This window comes from Cryptomeria japonica, chromosome 3, assembly GCF_030272615.1.
Source record: "Cryptomeria japonica chromosome 3, Sugi_1.0, whole genome shotgun sequence".
In the NCBI taxonomy this organism is placed as follows: Eukaryota; Viridiplantae; Streptophyta; class Pinopsida; order Cupressales; family Cupressaceae; genus Cryptomeria; species Cryptomeria japonica.
In genome coordinates, this window is record NC_081407.1 from 802,568,747 (window position 1) to 802,590,590 (window position 21,844).

The window sequence follows — 21,844 nt, forward strand, 5'->3', positions numbered from 1 at the left end:
GACTTGCAGATAAATCTTGGACATGCTAGCATGCTGACTTAATTTGGAGTGAATTATCATGTAGAATGTCATTGGGTTTTTAATTGGAGGGAGAAATGACAAAATCCTGTTTTCCACTGTATAAAAAAAGTGGATTTTGGTAAGTCAATCAACTGAATATTTAACTTACTAGAAAGCTATAAGCACGATCTCTCTTGCCTGCTCCATGTTTTCCAACACTTACACTGGGTTCAAATAAGTTTTCATCTAATAGAAGGGGAAAAAACAAAAGTTTGGTTATCTCTTTTCAATCTAGATCGATAATTATATTTAAAGATGTAAACAATTTTTATTAGAGGATGTAAGGTCCTTTAATGGTATCGGTAACTTGAAAAATATCATCTGACATTAGCATCCTTCTAGATTGAAGGTCCTATTGCTCCTCTTGTTACACTCGCTGTAATGTGAATTGTCTAGACTCCATAGTAATTTCCCCCAGTCGAATGCTAAATCCTATGCATGCTTTAATGGGAAGTTTTGGGTTGCATAAGATATTTTATCTCAAAATATAATGTTTGAATTTTGTGTTGCTATTTGTATATAATGATCCTATGTTTTTGGGTTCTATGTCATTATTTGTAAAATCCTTACCATCGGGTTAACTTTAAACTAATATTGATTCCTTTGTACTTTAGATGGAATGGCAGATTTTTTTGTTGAAATGTAAATTATGTGGAAAAAGGTAGGATTTTAAACATCATATAGAATGTAATGGGTCAAGGTTTTTTTGCCTATGCCGGTGCCTAGATTAGCAAGCCTCAAAGTCCCCCTTGTTGCTCTCCCCCTATTTGGCTATCATAGATGACCAATTTGAGAAACATCTAATGTACCAGTCTCCTTTGTCAAATTTGGCATGAGTGTGCCTTCTTGTCTTTCCTTGTCTCCCTCATGTGGTAAAGGTTGCCAATACTCCTCAAAGTTTCTATGTGCTTCATTGTTTTAAGTGTTGATATTAGAGCTTTCACTAAGGTTCAAAAATTGCTCAAAGTTTTGACATGGATGTAAGAGAGATTATAAAAAATAGTCTAAGTGATGTGTCTAATGTGTTGGTGCGTTTCAATGTTCATGAACTCACTAAATCTTAAGCAAGGTTTGAGACATGCCCAAGATCTTGACCATGAAGACAAAAAGTTGGCTAAGTGACGTGTTGGAGGTTTAAGAACCACTGAAACTTGTGACAAAGATTAAGAAGTTGCAAAAGCATTGACAAAGCAGACAATGAACAATTGAGTACAAGTGTGTCAATGAGTTCATGTTCGCTTGAACTCATTGACATGTTCAAAGATGAAACAAAACATTGTTGTGAGGAGGATGTCATCAAGTTCCAAGGTTATTGAAAAGTGTGTTGCTAGTGAAATTTTAAAAGTGTAGCAAAATGATGAAGTGAGGTTGTCGAGGAGTTCTCCAGTTCTAGTTCCCTTCTCGAACTTCAACCCAGGTTCCAAATTTGCCCCTCAATTTGGGTGTTGTCATTCCTTCCTCTCTAGGATTCCTTTTTTGGCTAGGTGTCGACCCTTGGGTGGAACTAGGACCTTGAAACTTAGTTATAAGTCCTTATTTCCCTTTGTGTCTTGGTCCCTACTATGTTCATCTTGAAGTTCTAGAACTTCTTGTAACCTTGGTAACCTCATTGTCTTTCAATTCTCCTCTTGGAACTAGACCTTGTCCTCCCTATTCCCTCTCATTAAATTCTTCCCTTGGGATACAGAACCTTGGAGGCTAGGACTTAATTCTTGGTTCCAATTTCTTCCCCACAAACGATTTCCAACTTGGTTCTCACACCCTCCTTTGGTCCTGGTTTTGATTTCCTTCTTAGCCCTAGTTTGCATTCCACTTTTGGTTTTGGCCCTCATATCCTCTTTGATCTCACAACTCAATCATTTGACCCTTTGCTTGAAGCTTCTTTTGGATCCCAAGCATCCATGCAAACCTTGCACCTTTGTGCTTGGTATTGATTCCTGATTCCCTTTTGCTCATCGACTCTTGTTGGTTCATTGATTTCTTCCACTAGATTTGTGGACTTCCCTTACACCTTCAAACTTAGTTCAAAGGTCCCTCTTGGACTTGAAAACTTGTTGGCTTGTTTCACTCCCTAAAACTCTCATGTCCTTGTTTCACCTACCTCCACATTTCATCCATCACTCCATTTACGTTGAATTTGACCTCGCAACCATGTTCCCCCTTTCCTGCTTGAAACACATCTATTTAGCTTGGACACAATTTTACACAATGATTTGATTGAAGATTTGAACCATGCTATCATGTATGAAGGTTAGTAACCAAGGTTCACCCACAACTATTCTTTGTTGCTCAAATTGAAAGTTCCATGGACTTTCCATGCTCACAGACATCGCATCCATGTATTATATGCCCTCTTAAAGTTCCCACAAGTAATAGAGCACTAGAAATTGAAAACTATAAATACGATCTCTTCATTCATTTAAAGAGTTTGTTGCTAAACTAATTTTCTAAGCAAGAAAGGTTTGTAGGCAATTCTAGGGCACCAAATTTTGAAGGTCTGGGTTGTAATGAAAGAATGTGTCTTACATAAAGTAGAAATGATTTTGAAGCACACATCTTTTGTAATGGTATGTCTCCATGGTAGTTTTCAATGATTTGGGGGGATATGTTAAATGCTATTATTTGTATTTCCTCTTATCACATTTGCTGATATGATTGTAATAGAGGTTTGATGTATATGTGGCATCATCTAATAAATTATAAATTCTTTGTAATGGCCATTCTCCTATTGCTAAAAAACCATTGTAGTTTCGAGATGGATTATTAAGTATGTCTATTGTATATGATGTCATCTATGACTTTAATTGAATGCAAATTGGATTCTGTTGATGCTTGAAAAGATGTATTTGCTTCCTCTTTGTTACTCACGATTTATTTGTTGAGTAGAGTAAGCATCAATCCTTCATTGGTGAAGGGTCAATCAATCCATCATTCAATCACCTCCATCTTGTTAGTTGTAGCAATAGACTAATAGTATGTTGGGATGCATGTTGTTCATGACTCAATGCTATTGATTGGGAACAATCCTATGCAAACATTAATTGTTAAATCTTTACAGAATAATGTTTAATATGTTTACACCTTTCCATTGTGTAAGAAACATTAAATGAAATCATCTAAAGTGATTGTAATATTGTTGTTATCCATAGGTGCATGTGCAAGTTGTTATTGTATATAGCCAGTTTGCCTTTGACTTAGCAATAATAATTGGGGTCAAGTGTTCAATGGGTGTAGTTGTTGATTGTTGTTGTAATGTTACAATTTACATGATGTACAAGCCTATTAGAGACACCTTTGGGAATGTCTCTCGTTAGTTTAAGTTGAGATCAAAGAGCAAGAAAGACCACCCACTCTTGTCATTAGCCTTTAATCAACCATAGTTTATTGATGAAACCCTCTTTGGTTCTTGATTACATATCCCTCAAAGGTAAGAAATTTTCTATGATTACGGACCCACTATGAATTTCCTTATTCCTATTATGATTCGCCTTGGCAATCCTTGACCTAAAAAAATTAATCTCCTCGTCAACATTTATTCAATTTTGTGGTAGTTGACTGATACATTAAGAACACTAACAATTTAAAATCATCATACAAAGTTAGGTTTTCTTAGCATTGTATTTTTTGCCACATATAAATACTCTAGTAGCATTTTGCATGATAAAGAATTGATTGGGTGTTTGTATTATGGGTTGAAATGTTTATGTTGAGAGACTTTACATGTCATTCTTCCTCTTTTGTAAGATGTTGGAATCAAACTATAATACATACAAGTTACAACCATAATCCTTTGACAAAATAAACAAGTTTTTCAAAATATACGAACTAAAGTAATTGTAATATATACAAATTTCAAAATAACATGCTTAAATTTACAAATAATTTAACACACAATATTTTTGTGTGACAATTTGAATTTTTAATTATATACACATTAATATTTGATAATTTTAAAAACCTTTCTTATGCTAAAATATACTCCATAAACATAAATGGTTGTACTGATCTCCAATATGCCTCTTTTCTTGGTGCTCTTATGAGTATATCTTGTGTAATTGCATTGGCCATAAGATTGCTATTATATTGACAAAACTATTTATGTAGGATGAGGTAAAGAAAACATTTATCAATTTTGTAGGGTGTGATAAATACTACTATTGACCCTTCAAACTTATGCAATTTGTTGTGTAGATGAATTTCTAAAATGCTAAGATTCTAAAATTTACCTCTTACTTGTGATATTTAAAAATTGCCAAGTTCTTTATCCTTCACCTTGTAATTTTCTTTTCAATGTCCATTTTTAACCAAATTTTAAAAAAAAATTACAATAAAAAACATAAATATTTTTAATTAATCTTATAAATTTTTTATTATAATTTTTTTATTATAATAGATAATAATATATTATAATTTATTTTTAACATTAAAAAATAATGACACAATCATCATAGCTAATAAATATATATATATAATAATAATAATAATAATAACTTATATAAAATACATCAATAGATATCCTTCTCAAGATGCCTATTTTCATCAATTTCTAAGATGAGATTGATACAAGAGCATTCATAGTTGAAGGTGAAATAAAGAGAGAGAAAATGGGAGAGGGAAGTGAAGCACCAAAATGAGATAGAGTGGTAAGCGCACATAAGGAAGAAGAGATTGGGGTCAAGGACCAATCAATGTTGCAGATTAAGAATGTTGAAAGTGCAAAATAGAAGAAGAGTAATGAAGCACATAATCTCAAGAGTTTGTATTACAAAATAAGAGAACTGAGGCTATTCAAGGAGCTATGCAGAGTGCATAAAGAAAGAATGTGCTAAGAGTAAGAGAAGAAGTGAGGGCACAATAGATGATAGTTGGTAATAATAGAAATGCAGGAAAAGAGGTGAAAAAGATGCAAAGATTGCAAAATAGAGTAAAATCTCAGGTGATGACAACGTAGCCTGTAATTTTCATTCACTGAATGTAGATATGAATTCATTAATTGTAATTTGTAATAGTTTTTCAATATGAAAGCATTCAATGTTAGTATTTGTATAACTGTTTTGAGAATATAGATTTTAGTTTGTTGAGTTGAGTTTATAGTTGGGAGGTTTGGGCATATACCCACTTCGTTTGTACTAAATGGTATCAGAGTGGATTGTCCTAAGAGTGTAGAGGATACACTGGGGCTTGTGGATAGAGAGTGAAACAATTGATTGAGAAGAGCTCAAAAGGATTGTTGTAGGTAGGAGAGAGTATTGAACAATTGAGAGCTAGAGCTGCAGTAGCATGAGAGATGGATATATTTATAAGGAAACCCGTGATATGGGTAGTACTGAGACAATTTGAGAATGTGTTCGTGAGAAGTTAAGGAAGATTGAGGCCAAAATTGGATGGCTTAAATCACACACACTAAGCTTTGATTTCTAGGCTTAAAAGTGTTAAACACTTAAGTCGATTGTCATTCTCTAGGCTTAATATGTTGCTTAGTGTGTGATTTAAGGCTGGCAGGCAAAAATAGAAGTCTCGAAAAAATATTTCTTTCTTGATAAATTCGTGATTGTAGAAAAGAGGCACAATGTTGTTACAACTACTGAAGAGGTTTAGAAGAAGAAGAATGAGAGGTCAAAACTTTGTGGAGGTCCCATGTTTGACGAAGGGCTTGATGAAGATGAAGCATTGGTTGAAAAAGTAAGCAACGAACAAGAAGTTGGAGTAGTGAAAGAGAATGAGGTAATTGTAGGTAATTTTAAGTTTAGGTTACTTTTATTTGCAAAAAGGAAATTAGAGGATGTAATTGCAGATTGGTGTGTGGATAGTATATATTTTTATGTAGAAGTTGTAGCTCGGATGTTGCAAGTGAAACTTGGTGGAGGTGGTTGATTTGTGGTGAGTCAAAACCCATGAAAGAGAAGAGTGGAAACATTGTTTAGTGGAGGAGGCCACATAATGGTGGGTTGTATCCCACGAATGAGGAGAGAAAATGAAGAATTATTTCGAGGAGGAGGTTGGTACATGGTGGAATCAATTCCACGTTGAAAGGAAGGAGTCTAGTGCAAAATTATTGGAGAAGAGTGGTGATTGTTTCAGCTAGGTGATGGATTCCAATTATGAGGGAAAAGAAATACCAAGAGCCATATTTGGAATTGAATGAATAAGTTTACATGGCCATTTTAAAAGTGCAGATTGGGTGTGCTTGAGTGAAGGAGGAGAGGTGTCTTATTTTAGCGAATAAGAGGGAAGTGAAGTGGTTGAATTCAAATTAAGAGGCACCAGTAATAACATAGAGGGGTAGTGTTGAACAAGAAGGAAAGCGGCTTGGAAGAGCAAGACTACACAATGAAATAGATAAATTTATTGCCCAAAGGAGAGAACAGGAGGAGAGAGTGTTGCACAAGTAAATTGAGAATAGAAGAAAGAATAAAACTATTCATTCTTGCTAGGTATGCAGAGAAGAACATAATTAAGGAATGAAAAGGAAAGATGTGCCAAACATAGAATAAGAGAAGGGAAAGTGTATATTGGTAGGCACACATATGGAAGAAGAGATTGGGCTTAAGCACCAACCAATGTTGAAAATTGAGAATCTTTAAAGTGCGAAATAGAAGAGTAATGAAGCACAAAATACAAAGAGTTTATATTACAAAATAAGAGAATTGAAGCTAATCAAGGAGCTATGTAGAGTGCACAATGGAAGAATGTGCTAAGAGTAGGAGAAGAAGTGAGGACGCAATAGATGATAGTTGGTAAGAATAGAAGCACAAAAAACAAGATGAAAAAGATGTGAAGATTGCAAAATAGGGTAAAATCTCTAGTAATAATAGAGCCTATAATTTTTATTCATTGAATGTAAATTTGAATTTGTTAATTGCAATTTGTAATAGCTTTTTAGTATGAAAGCGTTCAATGTTAGTATTTGTATAACTATTTTGGGAATTGAGATTTTAGTTTGTTGAGTCGAGTTTATAGTTGGGAGGTTTGGGATTATTCCCAATTCCATTTGCAATAAATGACATTAGAGCGACTTGTCTTGAGAGCATAGAGGATACACCAAGACCTGTGGGTAGAGAGTGAAGTGGTTGATTGATAAGAGCTCAAAAGGATTGTTGTAGGTGGGAGAGAGTCTTGAACAATTGAGAGATGGAGTTGTGAAGAGAGATGAGAATTTGTTGAAGATTGCAACAACATGAGAGATGGGGATATTTGTAAGGAAACTTGTGATATGGGTAGTGATGAGATAGTTTGTAGAATAAAGTTTGCAAAATAATTTGTTCATGAGGAGTTGAGTAAGATCTAGGCAAGAATAGAATTCTTGGAAAAATATTTCTTTCCTGATAAATCTGTGATTGCAGAAAAGAGGAGTAAAGTTGTTGCAACAACTAAAGAGGTTGAAAAGAAGAAGAATGAGAGCTACAAAAATTGTGGAGGCCACATGTTTGACAAAAGGCCCGATGAAGACAAAGCGTTTCTCAAAGAAGTAAGCAATGAAGAAGATGTTGGAGAAGTGTAAGAGAATGAGGTAATTGCAAGAAGATTCAAGTTTAGTTTACTTTTATTTACAAAAATGAAAGTAGAGGATGTTGCAAATTGGTGTGTGAATAGTACACATTTGCATGTAGAAGTTGTAGGTGGAACTTAGCGGGCGTGGTCAGTTTGTGGGTGAGTCAAAACCCACAAAAGAGGAGAAGAGCGAAAAGATTGTTTGGTGGAGGAAGCCATGTAATTGTGGGTTGTATCCCACGAAAAAGGAGAGAAAATGAAGAGTTATTTGGAGGAGGTTGGTACATGGTGGAACCAATTCTATGTCGAAAGGAAGGAGTGCAACACAAAATTGGTGGAGAAGAGTGGTGATTGTTTTGGCTAGGAGTTGGAAGAGGAGGAAGAAAAAATGAAGTTGTGGTACTAGTTTTAGAGATAGGGGCTCACTGCAGATTGCTGACAACATGAAAGGATGGTTCAACCATTTCACCTCACTTTTGTGAGCTATGCTCAAAACATTCTTATTCCCCATTATAAAATCATCTTTATCATTAAAACATCTTAATAAATTATATCCTTATTACACTCCTTGCCATCATATCATATAGCATTATCACACAATATCTATATTACCCCATCTTGTTTTTTCACACATGTTCTCCATCTACTAAGACTATTTTCCACACCTTCACACCTCAACCACCATGCATCTAACCAACCTCCCATATTCCCCTATGATCGTCTCTTAACCTACCTCTTCAGTTGTCCTTTAGATCCCTTAAAAAATAGTTACCCTTTCAAGAGATCGCTTGGGCCTTATTAACATATCCCAATCCACTTTCTAGTTTCATTTTTCTTTAGCCAACTTAGAGGGTATTCCACCTTCCTTATGTAGAACCTGAATTTTATTTATCTTTGACACAACATCACTTATTTTACTCACGATATGAGTTCAAATAGGGGCATAATGTAGACACCTAAAATTAACTACATTTGAATGATGCATCTAACATCACCACTTTCAACATACTTAACACCCTATTTGTAACCACATTCTCATCACATCAACACTAATTAATTAGATGAATTATATTTTATCAATTAATTATGACTTATCCTCTAATATTTCCACCATCAACAAATTAATTATATTTATTTAATTAAACTAATAAGTTAAAATATATAATATCATAAAACAAATTAAATATATAAGCTATTTGTATAACTTTCACCATAATAAAATCAAAATATAAAAATAAATAAAAACTACATGGGTTTGATTAGTTTAAAATACTTTAAATCAAATGCCCTATACATATAAAAAAGAAAAAAATAAGATCTTAAAAGATGGCACCTTTAAGAGTTTTCAGAATTCTATTTGTTAAAATAAATAAAACGGAGAAAATAAATTTATTCTTGCCTAACAAAAAAATGAAAAGATTTGTAAGACTCACTTTTTCAATGCATGCTTCTAGAATCTAGAAAATATATTATATTTGATTTCCATGGTGCGAAGTGTGGAAAGCCATGGTGTACATTTCTATAAATTTAGTTGGCAAAACATTAATCCTTCGCCAATAGTTTGGTGTACATGCCTAGCTTTTCCTTTTTTTCTTTATTAATACCACCATCATGTTCCAGATGCTAGGATAGAAGTTTAGCATTTTGTAACTTTTGTTCCAGTGGTTGATGTAGATATGAAACTTTTTTAATCTATTTTTAAGATCATGGCTTCCACTTCAATGCCTACTAACGTGGAGATTGAGATTTGTGGCTACAATTTCATCGCGTTCATGATTATTTATGTAGTGTCCCTCTTTGATTCATCTTTTTTTTTTGGGTGCTATAATAGATCTATTTAGACTTAGTGGTGTTATTTTGATCGATACTTGTGATTTTATTTATGTTTCAGATGATTATTGATGATGTTAGACACTTCATAGGACATATGGTACTTGATGATTTATATGGATGATGACACATTTTGGACTATTTTGATGGATGGTTGTATATTTGATGGTCGTATGCACTTGATATTTATATGTGGACTATATAGCTTATGATGTTATGATGGTACTAAACCCTATTCCATGATTATGAGACATGTCGATGCTATCATTGTGTGACTATCTTTGTGAAAGGGACGATGCCATATCACTCATTACGAGCACGATAGGGTATTGTGATTCTCTTTTCACTTGTTTGATCATTTATGATGTATATATGCTGCATATGTGTTGTATTGTGTTTAGTGGTGGATGCAGGATTGCAGGTACCAGACATCGAGTCCACCTAATTTCATAGGTCTGAGTGTGTCTTATTTCAATGGCAAGTTGTTGGAGATGGCATGTGTTTCCCTCTTCATAATCTAGGCTTAAGTTGTGTACCTTCTCAGTTGTGTCGTGGCGCAAGTCAATGGTTAAAGTCTTGTGTTGATGTTTGACCCTTGTTGGGTTGTCTTAAGGTGTTGTGAGTATGAGATTAATATTTAATTAATGCTTGATTAATATAATTTATTAATGTTAAAATTGGTTTATTATATAGTTGGTCATTTGATTATTATTTGAGTAATTTATTATTGGGATTTAATATTTATTTGTATTATTTGACTATAATTTTATGAGTTTGATTATTATTTATTGATCTTTATTTTGGGATTTAATGTTTACTTGTTTATTTAATAGTTTAATTATTTTATTATTTAATATATTTGAGGTCTTGATATTTAATTGTGACAATTATTTATTTATCTATGGTTTTGTTAAATTATTGGGCTTTTATGTTTTATTTGCCCATAAAAAATATTTTATGCTTTTGATTTATTAATCCTCTTTTATTATTGTTTGAGTGTTTAAAATGTTAAATATAATATATAATATAGTTTACCTACCCTTTTATTTGATTGGTTAATTTTATGGGGGAAAGTAAATACAACTATTCTATATTATTTACCTCGATTTTATGCATGGTATGTATATTATATGGTTTATTAGAATATTTTGATTGGCTGATATTTTTCTTTAGTTTTGATTTGATTTTCTATTTAATTTAATTTCTAAGTTTGTTGTCAGGTTAGCTTTCAGACTGGTTTTCTAGGATTTTGGATTGGCGAAAGCTTGTGGATTTGGATTTTGGATCTTCCCATTCTCTGAAATTTTGGCTTTACCATCACTCCTAAATCCAAGTTGGAGGATCTTAATCTCTCGTAAATTTGACTTTGAAAAAAGAGTGTATTCTTTGTGTTTGAATGTTGTTTGCAGGAATGGGTGGAGTAATTATGTAAATGGAAATGGAATAATGAATACACACACACACACACACACACACACACACACACACACACACACACACACAATTAATAGATTGAGGATTTGATTTTATATGTTTCATTTGTTTTCATTTATTTGGCTTTTTTGCCTAAGTATTGCCGTGAATGGCTTTGTATGCATTCTGTGATTTCTTTGGTTGTGTGGTCTTATTGTTTGGATCAACTGGAAGTGTAATTTGGCTTCCCATACTCCCTTATGTGTCTTTGGAGTGTTTTCATTCCTTGTTCATGATTTAATTTGGTTGATTTGAGTGTTTACACTTTGAGTGTTGCCGAGAGTCTGTGGCTTTTTGGAGTGGATTTTAAGTCCTTGACTTGATCAATTGATTGAATTTCTTCTTCATCTTTGAGTATTGAACATCATTGCATCTTTCTCGATGGATTTGGAGTCCAGATTTTATGCCTTAGTATTTGTAACATCCTAAAATTGCACCCCTTTGCAATTTTGACCGCATTTGGGGCCCTCACCTTAGTGGTCTCATCCCCGCGCTTAATCGAGACCTATTTATGCCTCCCCCATGCAATAAAATTCATGTTTTCATCTTGCACTATGCTGGGGCCCCTTGTTCCTGACCCAATTTGGGGTAGGACCAGGGCGCCACACGCCAACCCTCCCTAATTGGGACCTATTTTAGCCCCTAGGCCCTATCTCACGGGAATTGATTCCTCATGTCGGCCTATGTCTAAAAATTAAATGTTTGATGACAGGTAGGTATATAAGGAGGTCTCCCCCCTCTCATTTGGATATACATTCATGAAGGCAGAATTGGATCTCAAGCATTCAAGCATTCATCATCAAGCATTCTTCAAGGTTGCATATTCTTCATCTATCCATTGGAGCAACATTACTTCATTCATTTGCAAGCATGTGTGTGTGTTATAGTTTTTCCATGTTCATGCCATTTCATAGAACATATGTGATTACATTCAAGAAGCAAAACATCATCATCATCTATTATAGATATGAAGGTATACCTTTCCATCATTTGTTTCAAGCATTTGCAGTATTTCATTCAAAGTTGATTCCAAACCAGGGTTTGACTTAGGCAAACCCATATTCCCAACCCCTTTCTCCTTTTTATGTGCAAGAAATAGGTGCGCAACTATACCTCTCGAATTAAGCTTTATTTACATAGATGAAAAAACCCTTTTCAACGGGCAAAAAGTTCGGAGGACCAAGAGGGTGGGCGTCCTGGTCCGAACACACGGTCCCTGCTACTTTTGGCAAATTATGTAGAGAAGCTCCAAATCATTTCATACTTCTCAGATCCAGGTGCATGACAAAATCTCGAATCTATAGCTCACTGTTTTCGCTTATTTTGTCTTCAATTTCAGGACTTTTACTTATTCAACTTACAAAAGAGGGTCAAACACATTCCAAACACAATCAATCTACTTAGTATTCAGTCCTTGTGTCATTTAGGATTGGATCTAGTGGATTCATCCCCTCTTTTGAATGTAAAGTCCTCCAAGTGAAAATTAACTTAGTGATTTCCCCCTTCCATGGGGTGAATTTGCTAAACCTGAATTTTCCACTTTACAATATTTTTCCTGAGTCAATCGAGAGTGTATCTTTCCATTTCCGGAGTTTTAACTCTCTATCTCATATGCACTAAAGTATGCATCATATGCGCTATTCTAGACCTCATATGTGCTAAAGTATGCATCATATGCACTAAAGTTTTTCTCATAAGCGCTAATCTAGTAATTGGATGCACTAAATTGCATTTTTACTGGGTTTTTGTTGGTTTGGTCTTCTCAGCTAGTTTTTCCAAATTTGGGGCTTGTACTAGAGGCTTTTTATGATTTATTTGGATTTCTAGAGGTTTTTATGAAGTTATATTGATGATTTCACATTTTTTTGAGCTTTGGTAAGATAGTTTGTGCCTTACCGTTGAGGATTGTGCATATACGTTTGATTAGCTCAACAAGAGGGAGAATGCCTTGTTGTTGAGGGATGTTTTATGTGAGCTCCAGTGAGAGGTTGTGCCTCACTGATGAGGATGTATTTGGTTATTTTTAAGTAAGAAGAATGCATATCTTACTCTTGTGTATTGTTATTCTTTGATTGGTGAAGGCTCTTGCTTTACATGTTGGCTTTTATAGTTCATATTGTGCTTCAGTTTTGTATCAGTGATGTTGTGATTTTGGATTCATTTCATGTTGAGCCATCATGATTTTTTTGTGATGTCATTGTGGTTTATGTTTCACCCTAAGGCATAAGAGCATGATTAGGGAGAGTGGGCATCCATGAGTCTGTCGAGGTCATGAGAAATGGATTGCTATGATTCCTTATGTGAGGAGTCAAGGTCTAGACCGTTAGGATAGCTCATTGGGAGTTTATCATAATTATCAAGTGATAATATAATAAATTAATCATAGGTGGGTTGGGTAGTAGTAACCCATCTTCATAAGATAAGAAATTTATATTTGGTACCACATTTCATGGCTTGGATTGCTAGTGCATCCAGAGTGAGGTATGGGAAGATTTGATAACCGGATAAACCGAACTCCCTTGATTTCCTCAAAGGTTGAGTTGATGGTTCCACATGTGTATCATGGATATCGAGATTGAGTTCTAGGATATCCTTCAAAAGTGATAGCAATGTGATGACACTCTTTCCCTACATGTGACCTTGATCCTTATGCCATGGTTGTCGATTATGCCTTTGGGAGTTTATTGATTTATGATTAGCCTTGTGATGTGATTTGATTCATTGTTTATAGTTGTTATCTTGGTGGTTTTCATATTGAGTCTGTTGGATGTCAAGTGTCAACCTAGGTCTTGAGTGTGTGTTGGAACCCCATGTCATCTCCTAGCATGAGGGGTGGTTCCTATTTGGTTCCACATGGTTGGGTGGTTTGATGCCTTCTTCCATTGGGATGCTCTTCATTGGATGCTAGTGTGCGTGGATGTGGATTCACATCTCTTCTTCATGTGGATGGATTCTTGGAGCGTATGTTATTATAATTATGTATCTCTTATCATGAGAAGTTGTAAATGTAAGAGAGATCACGTGTAATAGGATATGGTTATAATAATAATGATAATATCTATGTTGTAAATGGATATTCTTGGAAGTAATTAGAGAATGGAAACCTTAATGGAAGGATTATAATTATTGGATTGTCTTTATGTGCACCTATGGATTGTAGTGAGAATGTTATATGATTATATAGGCATTAGAATGAATGCACATAGTGAAGATGATGTTAATTCCTTATTGATGATTATCATTTGAATATGAATGTAAATTAGTAATTTGTAAACATGCATGTATGATTATCGTATAAGAAAATGGTTTAGATTGCATTAGATTTACTCTATGTAATGGCATCATGCTATATGGATATGTTTATGTATTGATGTTAGTTAGGTAATGACGTTGAAGTACCCTAGGGAATGATAGATGGATATGATTATTTTTTAAGATGTAAAGATATTCATGTGATGTTATGATAATGTGAATGAAAGTATTTGTAGTTTTCAAATGTTACTTAAGTAGATGCTTAAAAAAAAATTCTCTATTTGTTAGTTAGTGTAGTTGTTTTCTTTAGGGTATTTTGGCGGGCATTGCAATTTATATAGCGGACATTGCTTGGGTCGTTCCCTCTCGCACGAATGCTCCGAGAGGCAGTGTAACAAGCATCCATCGTACAATTTTATATTAAACTAGATAACAAAGCTCCAAAGAAAATTAACATGAAATGAAAGGAACATCATTTGATATAATTCCATTGAACAGTATAAATTATCTAACAATTTTTTTTTTTGAAACTAAATATATATATCATAATTCTATGTGTAAAACTAGAACATACTATTCATTGAGATTGAACCGATAAGGAAAGAGATAAGATGTTACTTGAGTTAATGGAGTATTGCTGAACTCTAGAGGCCTTATCTCTTTAGTTTAATCATATTAAGTTTGGGAAGGAAAACATAATTAGATCGCTTTTCTACCCAACCATGGACTTATCAGTCCCTCGTGTCTACCAACTGGTAGACCTGACCCTTCACATGGAATCCAAGGGCTAGAGTCATTATGCCATCTGAGACTGGTGTATCAATCCTAAGCAACCCTATTCAACCACACACTTAGGTTACTCCTACTTTGCATGACCTCTGATTGACTTGGATATCCGGGTTAAACAAACTGACTGATGCTACACACAAGCGACACCTTGGCCAAAGGATTTAATTTATGCAAACACATAGTAAGTGTAGTTATATTCATCACCCTACTCACCTGATTATAACCATTAGTCAATTACTTTAGCCTTCACGCTAATCCTTAGCATACTGCTACCTGAATCCTGTGACCGCTAAGTAATTTATGGTTTAAATAACAGGACAAAGACATTCTCAAGTTCAAACTCTAATTCAAGTATGAAATTAAATAAGAATGTATTGATCAAGTTTGATCTATTTATTTAATGTTATCCTAAAACAAAACATTCTCAAGGCCAGGGTTACAGTCCTAACAAAAGAATAAATTGCTTGTCATAGAAGATTTCACATTGCTTCACATTACTAGATCATCTCACTTATTTCTATTTTCATTTTCATTTGTTATATAGATTCTGGAGATATTCCTGAGCTCTTGAACTAGCTTCTAGCTCCTCTCAGGAGTTTAGAAATATTTCTTTCTAGTAGCAATACTTCATGAGCAATAACTTTCTAAGTTGAAAACTATTTGTTGTAGTTTACCAGTCAAAATTGCTAGATAATTCTCAGAATTTAAAATTATTTTGTTTAATTTTTCCAGCTAGAATTGCTGCTAACTTTTTCACTATTTTGGTAAATTTTCTAGAATAATAATTTTATAAACAAAAAAAGCAGTCATAATGGTATATGACTGAGAAAATCTCAATTGGAATGTTGTTCAAATTTGCTTTCTTGTTTGAACCCCAACTCTCTCTTTTTAACTTTAAAAACTACCCCACACAAGCACGTCAAACAAGATTTTAACTAGCTACTTATGCAAGAAGGAAATATCCTAATCAAGCACTTAGTGGGAAAATTGATCTTGACCAAATGAACCTGCAAGAAACTAGTTAGTAGTTTGCAGATTTTTAATCTTGGACAATTGAAACAAGCTGCAAACATAAAATTGTTAGCAAAAACTGAAAATTTGTTATTAAGGGGAGGAGACGCCAATGGGCAGATAGAGATGGCACTCTGTCTACGCAGATGCCAGAATAGAGATGTCACGCATAAGCGTAGATGCCATTTCAAACCTCTGTATAAAATAGTTAGCTAACAAAACCAAAAAATCAAAACTTTGTGAGAAATAAACAAAGTAAATAGAAACCAGAAATGTTAGAAAACTAGAAAATAGAAAAAAGAAATATTCTACCCCTTTATTATTATTATTATTTGTTTTTTCTTCATTTTTAAATTTTTAAATTTTCTAATAACATAAAGGCCTACATAGAAAATTGTTAGAGCGGAGATGGTGATTCATTGATGTGAAGACACCATTTTTGATGTGGAGATGACGTTGTACAAACACAAACGTTGATTTGTAGAACTTGCAAAAAAATAGAGGTTTTAGTGAAATTCATAAGGTAGAGACGCTGTTGTAGTGTTGGAGATGACGTTTTGCAGGCTGAGACGATGATGCAGAGCGGAGACGACACTGCACTACTTGTGGAAAATTTTCACCAAAAATTCAAAAAGATGTTAAATTTAGGGACTTGGGGTCCCACTAGGCATACCAAAATGAAAGCAAGGAAAAGGTGACAAGGTTATTCGAGCATACAAATTCATAAAACTAATGAAAAACATGAAATACAACTAAACTTATACCTTTCTTACTCCCTCCGATTGAGGTTGAAGTGGAATGTGCCCTTTCTCCACTTGATTTGCTCCTTTGAGTCGATGGATGTGGATTGCTCTCTGAGATACACACTAATATGATAGATTATGAGGCTTGGATAAGGCTAAATTTTAGCATAATGTGGGTATGATTGATATATTCTTGGACTCAACTTGACAACATGACAATACAAATGAAGTGGATGGATTTTGAAGGGAGGAGACTCGAATTTATAGATTTGAGGAGCCCATAATGGATGGTTGAGATTGAAAGGGAATGGAAGGCTAGGATTGAAGGAAGGTGAGGTGGCTTGGAGAGGAAAAGTAGGAGATCCAAGAGATCCTTGCTATAAAGGCATTTCTTGTCTCCACACTCCTTTAGGACATGGGGAAGAGATCCCCAAGTACACTCAGAAAAGGAGAAAGGAATTAAAACATTGATGTTCTTGTCACACTTCAAAATAATTTCAAATGAATGAATGTCCTTAAATACAACAACCAAATGTCCACAAAAAAATCAATTTTCCAATTAAGGCTACATTTCTTACTAGGTCTAGTTATGAAACATTTTAATTACATGTTGTCACTTGTTTTTGGCAAGATTTCTTGTTCATTTGTTGTTTGTTGGCTAATATTCACTAATAGATTTATAAAAAAGGTTAGAGCATTGAAAACCCTTTCAATTATTAAAAATTAAACGTTTTTTCAAAGTAACTCACAATTATTAACAAAATATTTAACAAGATATGAATTTAATTTTAAAATGTAAAAATTAAACTTATGATTGAAAAAAAATATGAATCATATATACACTTTCAAATCTAACAAGGTTGTGTTGCAGCGCAGTTCCTCCAAATTCTGACAAAACTATTTTGCTATTTGAATTTGAGAAATAAAAAAATTAAAAGGAGAATTGACATAATATATAGACAATTGATGTTATATTGAATTTTAACACTCTAAATTTCACTCTAACAACCATTATTAATTTAGATTTTGTGTTAGGTGGATAATAAAAAACAATTCCAATTAATCTTTGTAGAAAATTTTCAAGAGGAAATACAAAACTTGCTTATGAGACCTAGTAAAAATTGCAAAATTGGTACCAACAAACAAAAAGTATCTAATAAACAAATTGGTGTTGTGATTTAGTATAAAAATTCCTAGGTTTAAATGTAGATATTAATTAAAGTATTCACATAATATGCATAAAATAAATTGAATAAAAATGAATTTTAGATTTGTACAGATGCATTTTAATTATGTTCAAGGACTTGTTGTTGTAACTTTCACACTATAATTCTACATGGATATCCTACTAAGCTCAATATTAATGTACGTGCATATTAATTTTACTTATTGAAAACAAAAAAAAAAAAATTATAATTTTTTGTTTATTTCATTTATATGAATTTTTTTAACACAAAACAATTGAATGGACATTTACAATTGATGAATTTTATGAAATATAGGTTAATAAATATAATTAGAGGTAAGTGTAGTCGAGGTGAAAGTAAATTAGTTTTTATGATTTTAGTAATTTATTTATTTTAATTATAATTATTAATATAATAATTATGTAAAGTTTATTTAATAATTAAAATAAATTTAATTTAATTTTTGAAAAAATTATCTTATTATTACTCATTTTTTTATTTTTTTTTATTTTTTAGGTTTAATTGAATTTAAATAATCACACTTAAATTGATGTTTTTTATGAAACATGATTAATAAATATAATTGGAAGTAAGTGGAGGTGAACAAAAAAATATTTTTCTGATTTTTTTTTTATATTGCATATATGAGAATAACGTTGCTACAAAAAGATTACTCGGAGTGTCTAACTGGACCCCCGGTCCAAATTTACAAAAACAACATACAGATTAGTTACTGCGATTATACATGGGGGAGTATCTTCTTCTAGATATATAGACTATACTATTAAATACAAGGCAAAACAAAAACCAGTATCATCAAGGTTGCCAGTCAATTATCCTTGGAGAATTTGTTCCTGCAGTACATCTATCCATGTAGTCCATCCCTTGGGGCCCTCCATCCAGACGACTTGTTTTTCGTCAAGAAGTTCTGTGAGCATCTGTATCTAATCTTTAACAGGGTCTCGCGCTCTGGCAACCTCTACTCTCAGGGTCTCCAGAGCCAGGTCTACATATTTCTTTCCTCTGATTGCCTTCCTCCATTTGTATCCGTTTTCCAACTCGTGAAGGAACATCCTTGCGTTTCCATCTTTTATGAACCTGAAGAATTTGTTCTTTTCTACATTCATCGTCACTAATACCTGCAAGAGAATTCGATGAAGGGTGAGTCCATGAAAAGACTCAGTAAGGGCCCTACCTAAGCCCTGAAACTTATCTTCATTTCTTATTTTCCAAATGTACCATTAAATCTCAAAAGTAAGAACATACCAGAAGAGGTTAGTGTCCTTTTTCAGACCCTTAATATATCCGATTATAACATCAAGAACAGTAAATTGAGCAGGAATGGCAATACCAAACAATAACCAAATTTCTTTAACAATGCTACATTAAAAAAAAATATGTCTAACTGATTCAGGAACCTGCAAATATTACAAATATCACTGCTGTTATGATCTTTTCTGATTGGCAACCTGTTTATAATCAAAAGCCATTTAAAACACTTCTCTTTAGGAGCGACAGGGGTACTCCAAAGCCCATTAAAAACCTTCTGCCATTGTTTAACTAAAAAGTCTGCAAACCACAAATTATTAACATGGTAAATTATTGCTTCATCATATGTTAGGGTCTTATAAATAATACTAGCTTTAATATTAAAAACCGAGATGGTATTATTCCACCAAAGTTCCTTGCAACAGTCAATATCAATCTTGCATTTTTTGAGCAAGTAAAGTTTCTCGCAAGCTTTTTCTAACATATTATAGGTCATTTATGGGAGCTTTGAAGGTTAAATATAGCTCTAAGGGTATCCCAATCCAACAAACTATCACCCTTAATAATATCTTTAAAGCAGCAGATGCCTTTTGCCACCCATGCTTTGGCAGAGCACCCCTGAGTAAGAGCCAAGGGTTTGGAGGAGTGTAAGAGGTTCCACCAAATGGATCTACCTCCATGGATAAACTCATTGTTGCTGACTCTATTATTGCTGATGAAGGGCTTAACACTAATCTAGGCCTTCCAGATAGACTTGAAGACATTGGACCCTTGTACTGAGACCTCAAAATCTCCAGCCACAAGGTCACAAAAAGGTAGGGATTTCCAAGTTTTGGCCTTCTTGGGTACAACCTTCAAAATGTTATTCCTAACCATAACCTTCCAAGGTTCATTCCCATCTAGAGCCTGGAAAATCCATTTTTTTGCAAGAGCAACTCCTTGGATTCTCAAATCCTTAAGTCCTAGCCCTCCCAAACTCTTGTCCTTATGACACCAATCCCATTTCACAGAATGCATCTTCTTTTTACCTTTTCCATCAGACCACAGGAAATTCCTAATGGTTTTCTATATTTCTAGGATATGATAATTAGAGAACATCCATACTAATGAGTAATAGATGTTGTAAGAGGATAGAACTTTTTGACACACCTGCATTCTCCTGGTGAGTGACAGATATCTATTATCCCACTTGTTAAGCTTTTTGTCTATCTTGCTTCTAACCCATTGCCACATCTCTTTGAGAGATGGGGATATGACAAACAAAATTCCTAGGTACCTGACTATCTTGTTGGGTCCTCCCCATTGGATCCCAAACTGTTGTAACCAATCCGGAGGCTGTTCCTCCCACCCAAGCATGGTAGATTTGCTTTGTGAAATTTTAGCCCCTGATATCTCTCCTAGGAATTTGATTTTTCCTTCTAGGGCCTCCATATTTTGTTTACTGATTTCCAGAAAGAGTGTCGTGTCATCAGTAAATTGTGCATTGATCAACTCCTCCCCATTTGGAAGTTGGACCCCTTGAACTTTAGGAGAGATAGTAGAGTCTCTAAGTATTTAAAATAGGGCATCAGCTGCAATAACGAAGAGAGCAAGGGCTAAGGGGCAACCCTGTCTAATAGATCTGCCCAGAGTAATGTTTTGTGATAGGGATCCATTAACTTCCACCTGAGCTGAAGCATCTTTGAGAAAAACCATAATCCATTTATAGAATTCTACTGGAAAACCAAAAGCTTCTAACATAATCAGAATAAACCCCCATTCTACCCTGTCATATGCTTTCTCGAAATCTAGGAGAAACATGGCTGTGTTCTGTCCTGAAGTCCTGACCCATTCCATGGCCTCCCAGTTGGTAATTAGATTTTCCAGTATATATCTTCCTTTGATAAAACCTGTTTATGTGGAACAAATGAACTTAGTAAGAATATTCTCCAATCTGATTGCCAGTGTCTTGGCCAATATTTTGTAAGATACATTAAGGAGTGTTATCAGTCTCCAGTTTTTGATAAGGGACTTGTCCCCATCCTTAGGAAGTAGTTTGATAATCCCACTCTTAATTCGTTCCCCTAAAGAGCCAGTGTTAAAGGCCTCAGTATAAAGCTCATGTAGGTCATGACTTACCCAATCCTCATTGGCTTTGTAGAACTCTACCGTCAGCCCATCCGGGCCTGAAGATTTGTCATTATTTAAGCTTTTGATGGTACCTTTTAGTTCTTGCAGAGTGATGGGCCCCCTTAATGACTGCACATCTTCCTTTGAAATCTTGGAAGGAATAATCCTTCCGCACCTTTCTCTTACCTCCCAGGAATTAGCAGAGTCTTCAAATGTGAAGAGACCTTTATAGAATTGGATGAATGCCTCCTTGATATCTTCCAAGTCCTTTACTTCTCTGTTTTCTACCCAAATCCTATCAATTTGTTCTCTACACTATTTTTGTTTCAGCATATTGAAGAAAAACTTGGATCCTTTATCCCCGAATTGCATTCAATGCACCCGAGCCCTGATTATGGCCCCTCTGGTCTTAGTCTGCTGATGCTTTCTGAGACTATCCCTAGCCAAGGCTACCTTTTGATTAAGCTCAATACTATAGGGATTGTCTTGAATCTTAGCCTCACACAAGTGGAAGTTTTTAGATAGTGTTTTCTCTTTCCACCTATAATCCCTTGCTTTATTTTGCCCTATGGTTTGAAGAAGCACCTGCCAACTATCAACATTCTGGTTCCATCTATCCACACAAGAGTT